We start from the raw sequence: 14,894 nt of genomic DNA, 5'->3' as shown, positions 1-14,894 counted from the left end.
ATTTGATTATATATGTAAACGCTAGCGCAGTAGTTCTTTCAGAATATTCCCTGACAGTATTTTTGTCTGCAGTAAGGTTTCTTCCTTGTGTCTGAATGTCAGTAGTGAATTGCATGGCAACTGCTCTTGAATGAGGGTGATGACCACAAGCTTGAAATACGACCCATCAGCAGCTTATTACTGCATTGTTAGTAAAGGTCTGGGCATTTTGTGAAGAAGTTTCAAGCTAGATTTAATAAGTCTCTGTCTGACACAATTTAGCACTGCGTTAGACGTATCTTTTTTATTATTCTTGCTTTTGTCAGTCGCCATCATGAAACGTACAAGTCTGGGGCCACTGGACGAGGTAATGTGATACTTTTTGATTATTTAATTAGGAACTTCTTAAATTTCAACCCATATTCACAACTTATTCATACTGTATGTGCTGTATTTCTTTTCTAACGTAGCGACCACGATGACATACCTAAGGATAGTGGCTATGTAGATTTGTCTGATATTTTCATGTTACATAATCGTTTCCCTGTAGCAGAAAAACAACTATTGTTGTACTTAAGTTCCACATGTTCCTATTGTTTCTCACATTTAGCTTTTTCACCTGCTATTGTAACTGACATGAGAAAAATAAACAAATATTACTTTAATTTTGAAAGAACTTTCAACAGCAACTAGTTTGGTTCTGAACTTACGTTAACAAGCATATGTAATACATACACTCCAAATATTTTTTAACTCTCACTATAACACATTTACTATAGTTCGGTTTCTTTTATGTTTCACATTGGTACTGAAACTAGTAAATGCCACCATGAAGAAGTTTAAACGGAAATGATCATGAAAGTACAAAGGGTAACATAAGAAAGTGGGAAGAACATGATTATTATGTGGTACAAACTGTCGGCACACAGGCAGACACAGACAATGCACAGATTTTCACAAGTTGCCACGTAATTGAGACTTACTTAGTATCACTATCGGTAGAAAGATTTCACACAACATGTTGATTGAAGTATTTTATAACATCTGCAACATCATTCTGGAGACGTGGAATCTTTTCCTAACAAAAATAACGTGGACATACTTACTGGGCAGTTCTAATGTAGAAGAAATTGTCTGTTCCATCGGCTCATGCGCGAGAACACTTTCAACTGAAAAGCGGCTCGAAAAGAGATGTAAGACTGACATGTCGAAAAATATCTTTGCAATTCGTTCAAGGTCACGATGAGTTCTTCTACTCTCGCTTTTTCTTTAATGCCAGAAAGCTTGGTAAAATGGACGGGATTTTGGCAGAATTTGTCCCTTCAACGATGCTAATTTCTTTTTAAATGCATGCAAATCACATAAAAAATAAGTCAATTCTCACTTTACGATGTGTTACTGTAAGTAGTGATGAGTCAAGCCCTCTTAAAGTATGACGTTTGCAAAGCATTCCGACTGTTCTAATTTCCGTTCCTGCTTTCCATTTTGCTTCATGGATTCAACAATAGCAGGCCTTAAAGCGAAAAACTCGTTGCACACACCTCGTTATGCTTAAAAAATTGTACACTGAAGTGATACATGAAGCCCCGACATTCTTCGTTTAGTTCCATTGAAAACTAACAACTAACGGTGGAAGAACTAACTGTAGAGACTTCAGATAATTTACTATTCGTACTCAATTTCATCATGAGCTCCATAATTGCAAATTGTCACAAAGTGCTTCCTGATGTACAGAAAAATTAGTCCTGTCCGTCAATCGTTGTTTTACTCTTTTATCCGTTACTAAATCTGTAAATTGCTTCTCCGTGATGGTGTAATATCGCCCATAGGAAATTAGCGGTGAACAACGATTATGCGACTCCATAACAGATACTGATAGCTCTCATTTCTCTTTTGTCGTTCCCATTCATTTTTATCGGCTTATAGATGGGTACACTGCTTGTTTTTGTGCAAACTGCCACTGGACCGGTGTACTTCCCATATACGACGAACAAACAGCGAAGGTCCGGCCGGAGTGGCCGAGCGGTTCTAGGTGCTACAGTCTGGAACCGCGCGACCGCTACGGTCGCAGGTTCGAATCCTGCCTCGGGCATGGATGTGTGTGATGTCCTTAGGTTAGTTAGGTTTAAGTAGTTCTAAGTTGTAGGGGACTGATGACCTCAGACGTTAAGTCCCATAGTGCCCAGAGCCATTTGAACCATTTTTGAAACAGCGAAGGGTAAGCATGATTGTGCCTAACTGCAGGCTGTCGTGTCGACCGAGGAATGCCGCACTACATTGCCATATGAGATTTCACGCCGTACCAAGTACACCGTAGCCGAGTCTTACGTAGCTGCATACAACATGTGTCGGGATGGAAGAGACCCTCCTATATTTATTTATTTATTTATGCATCTATTTTACCTGGCAAGATTAGGGCCTCTCTTACACCTAACCAGGCATTCTCAGATTCAACAAATTTCAGTTCTACAGAACATTAAGGACATATAACATGTTATACAGTATTAATGTTAAAGAAAAAAGAAATTGAGATTATAAAAGTAGTACATTGATAATTATAACAATCAAAAAATAATTGTAACAATCAAGAATAATAATAATAATTATTATTATTATAATAATAGTAATGACTATGTATATGAAAGTAAACATATTTTTATTTTAGTCCTATTGCTAGTTGGGAATTTTCTCGTTATGTTCTTGCAGCTTGTGAGCTATTCTCATCAAGCAGAGACATAAGACGATAGAATTGGGTGAAAGAGATATAGAAGAGGTAGATAGGTTAGAGGAAGAGAAATAGAATGGTAAAATTCGAAGCTATGATGGAGAGGAGAAAGAAAAATATGAGAGGGGCATAACAATGATGGCTATACAGTCCCTAATATGTAAGTCTTGAGTTCCCTCTTGAATGTTGAGTGGTTCTGGATAAGACGCAGATCAGAGGGGAGCGCGTTCCATAGTCGTATGGCTGAGATGGAGAATGACACGGAGAAAGTTTTTGTGTTATGTAAAGGTACAGCCAAGATGCTAGAGGAATCCGATCTGGTATTGCGGTTGTGGAATAATGATAGGTGTTTAATGTGAGAAGATAAGTATTGGGGGCACCAGTGGCTAAGAAATCGATGAAGTAAGCACATCGTGTGGAGATCGTGTGCCTTATGTGGGCGTATCCAACCTAGCTGGGAGTATGAAGGACGGATATGATCATACAACCGTATATAGCATACGTATCTAACGCAAGCATTCATCACTAGCTCGAGGCATCTCGAATTTTCACTATTCGTGCCGTGTTGAACTACATCACAGTAGTAAAGATTAGGCTAGACTAGTGTTTGGACTAATTTTTGTTTAACATGGGTTGGAAATATTTTTCTAAATTTTTTAATTGCATATAGGGAGGAGAGCGATTTCCGGCAAGCTGCAACTGTTTGTTCTTCCCAGTTTAGGTGTTCATCCAAGATTATTCCAAGGTCTATTACTGTCTTTTGGTATGGTAGTTGGGTAGCACTGAGGAGTATTTGAGGGACTGTTTCGCGAAAGTACCGACTGATTAACTTTGGATGAGATATAAATATGACCTGGGATTTCTTGGGGTTTAGTTTCAGACCTAGGTTCTGTGCCCATCGAGAAACAGAGCAAAGATCTGCGTTCATACTCGCTACTGCGAGCAATGTTCTTGGGGCTTGCATTTATGTACAATTGGATGTCGTTGGCATATAGATGGTAGTTGCAGGAGTGAATCACGGAAGAAATATCATTAATGTACAGTGAGAAGAGTAATGGACTGAGGACGGAGCCTAGGGGAACTCCAGAGCGCACGTTTTTCCATGATGACTTTTCCGACCCACAAACGACTTGTTCACTTCTGTTTTTGAGGTAGCTGTCGAACCAGTATATTGCGCTGTTTGAGAAATTCAGCTGCTCCATTTTAATTAGTAATATATCAAAGTCAACTGTATCAAAAACCTTGCTAAAGTCAAGCAGTGTTAGGATGGTAGCTTCACGTCTGTCCATAGCATGTTTAATGTCATCAATTACTTTGATTAATGCAGTTGCTGTACTATGGTGCTTTCGAAAGCCTGACTGATATTTGTCGTGGATGTTATCAGTTTTGAGGTAATCCGTCAGCTGTCCATGGACGATGTATTCTAGGGCTTTAGATATTGCAGGTAGTATGCTGATCGGCCTGTAGTCACCTGGTGACTTAGGGTTGTCAGTTAAACTTTGCTTCCACTGAGTAGGATACCTACTACTGACAAGAGACAGGTTGAAGATGTCTGTGATAACTGGAGTAATAGTGTCAACGACGTTCTTAATCATGCCAATGCTCACTCCATCATTTCCTACTGCCTCGGAAGAGATTCTCATAATTGCTTGTGTACTGTGCCGGTAGTGACATGTTTCAGGAAAAACTTGCCTCTCCAGAGATTGATATCTTGGGGCTGGTAATTTGTCGCTGCGTGGCAGTTTACAGCTGTTGAGAAGAAATCTTTTAATTCTTCTGCAGACACTTGATAAACAGCGTCAGATCTTCGCTCCCCTATACCGAAACTGCGCAGCTTTTTCCACAGTGCAGCAGGTTTTGATATGCCGCAGGCGACATAGCGGGCATATCTGAATTTGGCATTCCTCACGCTTTGCTTGGTTCCATTTCGGAGTTTCCTATAAGCTTCGTACGCCTCTGGAGTTGGGTTACGCTTGAACGCCCTATGTGCAGCATCACGTTTATTCATTAACTGGCGTAATGCAGTGGTGAGCCACGGAGCGGGAGCTCTCTTTACCTTGACAGTGCGTTGAGGAGCATGTTTATCATACAGTGCAATAATTTTGCGACCTAATTCCCGAATTTTTCCGTCTAAAGTCGGTTCATTGCTGATATCATGCCAAGGGATGTCTGAGCAATTATTTTGATGAGCGTCATGGTTATCATTTTTTAGGTTTCTGTAGGTTACCAGGTGAGATTTTTCTTTGGTAGTATGCACTGAGTAATTTAAGAATATCACGTCATGAGCAGAGAGTCCTGGAGCGGATGTCTGATTGGTGTGAATTATTTTATCTGGTCGCTTTCTTGCTATTATATCTATGAGTGTATGGCTATGTGGCGTGTGATGAGTTGGGTCCAGCGGTGTTAAACTCATGTCATTGTAGTGGAACAGTCTCCTTAGTTTTTCTGCAGAGGGAGATTTTAACTGTAAGTCGATGTTTGTGTCGCCCATAGTGATTATGTGTTCATACAGTGTCACGAGCGAGGACAGGGCAGACTGAAAGGAAGACATAGCACCGACGTTTGGAGGTTTATAGATTACTCCAATTAGCGGTTTCTGATTTGATGTATTTATTTCGAAAAACAAGAACTCTGCTTCTCCTTCGCCCTTTGCATCCGATGTGCATAGTATAGTAGCCCTCAGATCAGAGCGAACATAGGCACCCACACCACCCCTGCATCGTGTTTCACCATCTGCCCTTAGGAGACAGTAACCAATGATTCGGATAGCCGCGGAAGAAATGTTTGGTTTCAACCAAGTTTCAGAGACGAGGATAATATGGAACAGCAATTGGCAGAACAGGTCACAGAACTCGTCAAAGTGAGCCGTTAGCGACTGAGCGTTCGTGTGGGCCACAAAGAGCCCGCCGCCGGAACCGGTCCATCCCATTGTGGCCGCCTGTAGGACCGAGCACGCTCCGTCTACCTGCTGGCCGGAAGAGGGACAAAAGCTGGATTTCGCGGGGGAAGACATATTTACAGGTGTGTGCAAGGTTGTGACTGACTCAAGCGTCTGTGGGCTAAAAGTGAAAGAGAAGCTGGAGGTATCGGAGAAGGGAGTGAAGAGAAAGATGCAAATTGGCAGTAGTGGTTACGAAAAAGAAAATAGTGGTAGTAGTGGTAGTGACGAGGACGAAAATAACAGATATAGAAAGCCGGTTTTAAGGAGATTCCTGTTAATGGAGAATGTTAATTCCCGTTTGACTGACAATATGAATATGACTGACAACATGAATACATGAGCACTTATGATAGACAAATAAAGAAGCAATATTTATGTGAAACAATTGACTGATTTTAAATAGAGTACTTATGGTACTTTAGCACAGTCTCTGTAAAGAAGTTATTTAAGTAGCAGCTGCTACGACACAACAGGTGTAAAATAAAGCGAAGAGATGTAGTTAGATACCAAATAAAACGCGTTTGGAAGTTAAGAGGACAATGCTTGAAACCCTCAACGATGACTGTAGCAGTATCTTATTGGGCGACTTTCCACGTATCTCAAACAAATTGTGGTCGTACGTTAGGACTGTTAGTGGGAGCAACGTTAACCAAGACACATTAAGGGACGTCGCATGGGCCAAAACTGAGGGCTGTAGAACAAAAGCAGAAATGGTTATTTCTGTTTTAAAATGCTTCATTACAAGGTTAGTTTAACTCTGGCACCACTCTAAATATTAATGATGCAGTTAAGAGTTTCGTTGAGAGACATTTGCAGTAATTAACGCTTAACGTGGCCTCAGGGCCCGATGGAATCCCTCTCAGATTCGATGCGAAACTTGCGACGGAGTACGACCCTCTTTTACTCACAACGTACCACAGGTCCTTAAAACTAAAGAACGTGGCCCAGTAGTTGGAAGAAGGGACAGGTCACAGCCTTCTACAGAAAGGGTAACGTAAGTGCCCCAAAGAACTACAATAATTTGTCAATGACAACAATCAGTTGTAGAATTGTAGCAACTATTCTGTATGGACGTACAGATGTATTTCAGTATCAATATTCTGCTGCACGGTAAGCAGCATGGAATCAGAAAACACAGATCATGCGAAACCAAACAGGGGTTCATCAAATGTGTTATCTTGAGATCTATAGATTGGGGCCACCACTTGGATGCAGTGTTGCTTGAGTTCCGAATAGCTTTTTACTCGGAATCTTGACAGTGCTTATACCATAATAGAAGCAAAGGTGGCATTAAACAAACAAAAAAAAGACTTGAAGATTTCTAGGTCGGTAGCAGGTTGACTTAAATGGGGAATTGCAGAGAGTCTGAAAAGTTACTTCAGACTTGCACCATGTAAGTGTATTGGGATGCTTGCTTTTCATGTTACAAATGGATGACTTGACAGAAAATATTAATAGTAGTCTCATACTTTCTGCAGAAGACACAGTTGTTCTATAGCGGAGTACTGTAGGAAGAATACTGCACACATATTCAGTTCAGTCTTGTTACAATTTCAAACAGGTTCGAAGTTTGGCCACTTGCTTTTATTGTTCAGTAAATCACAATTTTGCACATCAAAAAAACTTAATACCCACGTTTACAGTATAAATGAATCCCACCTGAAATCAATAAACTCCCTAATACCAGGGTACAGCAATTTTTCTCCATATCAAGTGTAATGACGAGATAGGTTTAGTCATAAGGTATTTACGTGCAGTATTAGGTTTGTTGGTAGGATAGTAGGAAAATGAAATCAATCTACAAAAAGGACATCTTAGAAAACACATGTGTGAACAATCCTAGAATATTTTCTCAAGTATTTAGGATTCATTCCAAATGCGGCTAACGAGGGATACTGAACACACACAAAGAGGAATAGCAAGAACGGCAATAGGTTAGTCTGATCCTTGGTAGAACGTCCTGTAATGAGAGATCCTTGAGGACGGTTGTCGAATATGCCACAGCTGTCGTCACAGGGAGCACCCGTGGTATAGGGTCTTCGGTTAGTACTAAAAACGCCACTGCTTACGTTTTGAGTAGATAATCATCAATTAGGACGTCGAAGACTTCCAGGGCAAGACAAGCGCCATTCTGCCAACATCCTTGTCAGTGAGACAGATCTTCAGGACACTCTCTTGCCCATGGAGTGGAAAATTGCCACTAAAACGCGAAAGAGTCAGCTATGATGAAGGGCATGAATGTGCAGACGGTGTTGGAAACAGCCGCATTAAGGGCACATGTGGTGTGTCCGCAGGACGTATGGCACGTAAGTCGAAAAGTGCTTCTTCTTTGCTCCGTTGGCTAAAAGTTAAGTGTTAGTCCCCCATTCGGATCTCTGGGAGAAAATTGTCAGTTGGGACCTGACCATCTGTAAAAGATGGGATGCTCAACTAATGGGCAATATTCTAAGTGGTTGAGGGTGGAATGCCAAAAGGTTGAACGTAGTAAGGAAGCTAGTAAATCTGAGAAACGAAATGCAAAAGCTCAGTCTAGATAGTAGTGGGCACCAGTGTCGTGGAATGGAAAGAAGATCATGATTTCTGGTCAGACGAATGTAGGTTAATATCGACAGGTGTAGAGAATAGTATAGTAAGAGTAGGATTCGTTACGAATAGTAAGGTCGTTCACAGAAGCTGGAGAGACAGACTTAGGTGAATGGAATATAGCTACGAAGGAACCTTGGGGAATACAAGGAACACTATAACTGATCGCCGGAAGGAAGAAGTGCAAAAGCAGGAATAAAACAGTATAAATCACTCACGAATGAAATAAATAGGAAGGAATGATTGTCTTAAGGGCTGAATTAGCAAATACGGAAGTCAAAACAACCTTCTCTCAAATTGAATATAAAGACATTAACTCTAAGAAAGCGACGTAAAAACCACCGTTAGACGCAGTGGTGAGAGCGCATAGATGGAAGGAGTAAACCGACGCCCACTATGAGGGGGAGGAATTGTCTCATGACGTTAATAGAACGAGAATTTGGAGTCGATGTGGAGGAGATGGAATATCCAGCATTAGAGTCAAAATTTAAAAGAGACTCGCAAGACTTAAGAGTAAAGAAGGGAGAAGGATAGATAACACTCCAGAAGAACTTCTAAGATCGTGGGGACCATCCAAATTAGTGTGTAGAATGTGTGCGACATTTATAACTTCAGACTTTTGATGAAATAAGTTTCATTTAATAGCGAAAATAGCAAGAACACATAATTGCGACAATAATTTTACAATTAGCATAACGGCAGACGCATCCAAGTTTTTGATACGAATAATATACAGAATGATGGATGCCAAAATTGAGGAACTATCAGACGACGAACAATTTCGCTTTAGAAAAGGTAAAGACACCACATGGGACGTTCTGAAGTCTCGTTTGATAATGGAAGAAACTCTAATGAAAAATCAAGACATAGCCATAACGATTCGTCAAAATATAAAAGACGTTCGACAATGTAAAATGCTTCTAGATATTCCAAATTGCGGGGAGAACAGTAATAAGCTGCAGGGATAGAGGGGAGATGTGCAATGAGTAGAAGAACCAAGGAGCAACAATAAGATTAGAAACCCAAGGAAGAAGCACTCGAATTGACGGAGGGAAGGATGTAACTGCGGTCTTTCAATCTATCGTTTATCTATACATCGAGGTAGCAATGACGGAAGTAACAGAGAGCATATCAAAGATAGGATTCCTCAGAGAAGGTGAAGCAGAATTACAGAATATTTTGACAAGAGTGAACAGACTGATGAGTACAGTTTATGGACTGAGAGCATACCAAATAAAGACAAAAATAATGAGAAGCCACCGAAATAAAATTATCGAGAAATTTCACATCGAAGCTAGTGACCACGAAGTTGACTAAGATAAGGAATTCTGTTACCTTGGGAGCAAAATAATCCACGACGGACGAAGCGAGGTAGACTTGTAAATCATAGTCTAGCACAGGTAAACTGGACATTCGTGGCAAAAAAAAATAATACTAGCTCCAAACTAATGTGTTAATTTAAAGAAGGAATTCTTGAGAATGTACGTTTGTAGGACAGTAATGTGCGGTGGTGTATCATTGACTGTGTGGAAAAACCGGATAGAAGGGAATCAACGCTTCTGACATGCCGTGCTACAGACGAAGGCTAAAAATTAGATGGACTAATACGTCAATGAATGAGAATTTGCTCCCGAGGATCGACAGCGGCACAAACGTGGGACAATTTCATACGACATGTGTTAAGACATCAGGGAATGACGTCCATGGTACTAGAGGGACTACAAGTTTTGTAAGGTAACATTGTACAACTGTCACATACTTGAACAAACGCATTAGCTGTTCACATACACCTTTAGTCTCTACCGGTTTCGGTTAAGTAACCAGCTGAACAGGAGGTAAGTCTGTACAACCTTACGTAACCCAAGCTAACCTAACCTAACGGTGGGTCATAAATACATTTCCTCCTTTGAAAATGGTAGAGAATATACGTGTATTTGTATTTCTGATGGCTCAGAAATATAAACCTATCAGCCAAAACACTATTATCACCGATCTACTATCAATATAAACTCGTCCAGACGGTAGTAGCGTAACCTGGAGAAAAATGACTGCTAGTCAGCCACACCCATGGTGCACGAACTATCAGTAAATGTGCTGTTCGTGTTGGTTGGTTTGGGGGAGGGGAAAAAACAGCGAGGTCATAGGTGTCAGCAATAAAGGGAAGGATGGGGAAGTAAGTCGGCCGTGCCGTTTCAAAGGAACCATCACGACACTGCCTGAAGCGACTGAGGGAAGTAACGAAAAACCTGAATCAGGATTGCCAGGAGCGGATTTGAACGACTGTCTTCTCGAATGCGAGTCCAGTGCGCAAACCACTGCGCCACCTCGCTCTGTTGCTGTCAAATGGCTCAAATGGCTCTGAGCACTATGGGACTCAACTGCTGAGGTCATTAGTCCCCTAGAACTTAGAACTAGTTAAACCTAACTAACCTAAGGACATCACATACATCCATGCCCGAGGCAGGATTCGAACCTGCGACCGTAGCGGTCTTGCGGTTCCAGACTGCAGCGCCTTTAACCGCACGGCCACTTCGGCCGGCTCGGTTGCTGTCCCCATCTAGAAAGGCGCATGATCTACCTGAGTTTGACCGTGGGCAGATTGTGATGACCCAGTGGATCGGCACGAGCATTTCGGAAACTGCGTGATTTGCCAGGTGATCAAGGAGTGCTGTCGTGAGTGTCTTTAACAAATGGTGAAACCAGGATGAAACCACTTCCCGACGTTGTGAGGTTGGCCGATTACCTCTCATTATACGTATCGGACTTTGTACAATGGACTGACGGATTGACAGACTGGTAAAGCAGGACCGGCGGCGAAGTTTGGCGGAATTAACATCAGACTGTAATGCTGGGCAGACTACAAATGTGTCTGAACACACAGTGCATCAAAAACTTCTAACAATGGGTCTCCGCAGCCGACGACCCATGCATGTGTCAAAGTCAACATCACGACATCGGCAACTACGACTGGAATGGGCATATGAACGTCAGCATGCGACGTTGGCGCCACTGTCCAGACCCGAAGTCAATCGGAGACATGTTGGACACGATTGAACAAGGTGTCAGAGCTCATCGCTTCCCCCCTCGCAAATTACGGTAATTAGGTGAATTACGTGTTCAGATGTGGTTGCGGGTCCTTCCAGCGACGTACCAAGGCCTCATTGCTTCCATGCGACGACATGTCGCCATTGTTATTCGTTCCAAAGTTCGACTCATCGGCTATTAGATAGGTGGTCATAATGTTCTTGAAGATCAGTGTATTTCTGGCAGAGGAGCGTAAGGGTTAAAAAATGTGGTGGAACACTGATATTGGAGTGTATCGAACAATTAATTGAGGCCGTACGGTGCAAGGTGGACTGTCAGATGAAGATCTGAAGAGTTCGGCACAGGAGAGATATTCGTGGAGGATGTGTTAGATATAGTGAGAAGTCCAATGACGAAGATAATGCTGGACTAATTGCACCTGAAATACAGGTCTTCCTGCAGGCTGTCTTCACTCACCACTCTCGTTTGAAACAGGAACAAACGCTTAACAAATGTTATAATGGGAAGGAGCCTCTGCAATGCATTTCGCAGTGGTATTCAGAGTTTGGTCGTAAGTATAAACATAGATTTAATGACATATAATGGTTATGAGAAATTATCCGAAAAAAATTTTATCAGTCCCCAAATAAATTACTGCAGAACTTACGTTTATCGGAAAGAGAGGGAAAGGAGCGACAATGTGAAGGAAACTCGCTTACTTCAAGTTGGCCGTAAATATTTGTTATATGAGCATGCTGGCTAAAGGTACTTGATAACGTACTGGAATGAGCCTTGAATGAAAGTATTTTATCTTGCTGAATGATGAAACCCGTTAACAAAAGTGCAAGTAAATGTTTGAAACGCACATTCAGAACGTGCGTCTGGAGATATATCTGAATTTTTCCACCCACAAGTAATGCATGGACGGAAGTATTGCTCGTTCCTCACCACCTACCTCTATTCAAACACATTGCCGCCTACTGTCAGGTAAACGCTCTGCAAGTGGTACACCCCGCCACATGTGGCGCTGCACTTGTGTATCAACTGCACCTGCAGCTGCACCTGAGTACTCTCTGCTCCATTGTCTGTCTGTCTTTCGAGCACTTGCGTGTCCTCACTGGGTAACAAACAACTCCCCACGCCTCTTCTTTATACTGGATGTAGTGTGAAGAAGCACAGCTCAGCCAAGAAGATCTACAAGTCTCACTGGGAACGGATCCCTTTGCTTTGTAACCATATTTGGATACACGAGTGCACAAGACAATCTGCATTACCTGTGATTTTGACGTCGTCCATGTATATTCCGATGCACTCTTGGAAATTATCATTAATGAGGTATTTTTTTTAACTGATACTATGTGGTGAATGTTTTTTTCTTGGTTTTTAGATATTTTGTTTGTCTAAATTTGGACATGATCCCTACCTCAGGAGAATAGGTATAACCTCCTTTAAATCTATTATGCTTGTATATATTTTAATTTTCGCGCTCATGCAGTTCCCCATGAAACAATCTTTCGACTTCCCGTTTGAGGCTGTCATAGAAATTTCTTAGGCTGGCCGCAGTGGACGAGCCGTTCTAGGCGCTTCAGCCTGGAACCGCGTGACCGCTACTCTCGCAGATTCGAATCCTGCCTCGGCCATGGATGTGTGTGACGTCCTTAGGTTTAAGTACGTCTAAGTTCTAGGGCACTGATGACCTCAGAGGTTAAGTCCCATGGTGCTCAGAGCCATTTGAAATTTCTTATGGTGTAAACATTGTGCCACGTCAATAACAGCAGTGAGTCTGTTATCAGTCCTAGGAAAAGAGTGTGAACCTTCCCTGGGATAAGTGCGATGGGAGTTCAATAAGTAATGCAACACATCCTTTTTCTGGCCAGTTTCAACAGAAGAAACGTGGAGTTTGTTGTGGGTCAACGTGGGATATTCCCCCTTCAGTTCATATAGATTCGTGAAATTCCGATAGGCGACGGCTCTATAGATAGCTACAAACCCTTCAAACCTTCAAAATGCGTCTGTAACGTGCCATGGCGGAAGAGCTTTCCTTGCAGCAGTTAAGGGAGCTCGTAATTAGCCAAAGGTTTGGAGACAATTTAATGAAATTTGCCAATTTAAATGGAATTTCATTAAAGAATAAAAGTAAATAATCAGTTACCTTTTTTAAATTTTTTTGCTTTTAGTTAATTTGCCTTTCTTTCTTTCTGTATGTACGAACGAACTTTGTTGTAGAACCTCTCACTCACGTGTGGTAATAAAAAATTCATTTACACGGAACTAAGTACATTTAAAATTACGTGAACTCATATTAACTGATTACGAATATTTAGTTGAGAATTAAATCCTTTACATAATTCGGCCTTGGCACACATTTTCTAAATGCAGTGGGTTTTTTTAAATATTTGCTGAATTCTTTCCCGGCATCAGCTATGGAACACAAGACTGTCTCTATTAGCAGAAAACGGTTAAATATTTCCAAGCCGACGTTTAATTATCACTGATAAAACACACATCCCTATACATTTAAGTTATTTGAAAGAACCAAAATTGTTAAATTTCAACATTAACTATCCGCCTATGAATGCACAAATGTGAACTAATTAAAATCCGTAAGTCTCAGGATCGCTGTAAAAGAAGAACATTTTCTTAATTCACTGCTAATTTTTATCTGTTCCCGATTTACGGGTTTGGTTAATTTTTCTTAGCGGAACAATTTTTTAAATGTGCCGCCGCTGCAAATCGTTCGGTCGCGGCACAGCCCAGCAACACCGCTAAAAATGCTGAAAATTCTTTAAAGAAATATTGTAGATGAAATGGGCAAGCTAATTTACATTAATAATACACACTTTTGATAAATTATAATATATTTAAAACACAACAAATATTCAACTCACATTAGTTTGTAATTTCTCCTCTAATGGCGGCTAAATCTAGCTACAGACAAAAGACGTCTACCCATTCATAAAATGCTTCGTCACAGCTTGTTCTCGCTTTCAGCTCTACAGGGAGACGACCAAAGAGTACTCAGTACGTGGTGCTTTTATACTACTGCTGACTATTAACATCTCTTTGTAATCATATAACATTATTTTCGTCTGTGGCTGAATTTTACATTTTTGCTATCGCAGATATTGACACATTTCGCAATTATATTATGAATATAGAAATATTACCATCCTAAATACAGAAAGAGTATTACTACAGAAAATATTAAAATAATAATGAATGTCCTTTACACAAAATTCAATAATATTTTTTGTTAAATAATTACAGTAGTTACAAATTGCTTTATAGCGGCGTATATGGTACAATTAAATTTTAGTTTATTAATAGTGTGAGTTTGCCAGGGAACGTTACATGTGGGAAGTGCCATGGGATGAGGAGCAGTTGCATCAGTATTTCAATACAATACAGACAGCCTCTTTGGCCTTATTGATTGATTTACCCGAACAAGAATTAATTTCTATCGTTCTTAAGGGAATGTGTGCGGTGATTAAGTCGCATTATGTTTTCCGCAAGCAGCCTGAATCTGGGGAGAGCTCCATGATGTGGTTGTAGCAGCATCAGCATTACCCCTTGAGAGCCACGTACGTCAGGAGTGTAAGGAGCGCGACGTTGGCACTGATTCCTAATTATCTACATTCGTTC

The sequence above is a fragment of the Schistocerca americana genome, chromosome 7, assembly GCF_021461395.2.
Source record: "Schistocerca americana isolate TAMUIC-IGC-003095 chromosome 7, iqSchAmer2.1, whole genome shotgun sequence".
NCBI classification, from domain to species: Eukaryota; Metazoa; Arthropoda; class Insecta; order Orthoptera; family Acrididae; genus Schistocerca; species Schistocerca americana.
This window is presented reverse-complemented; position numbering follows the sequence as displayed.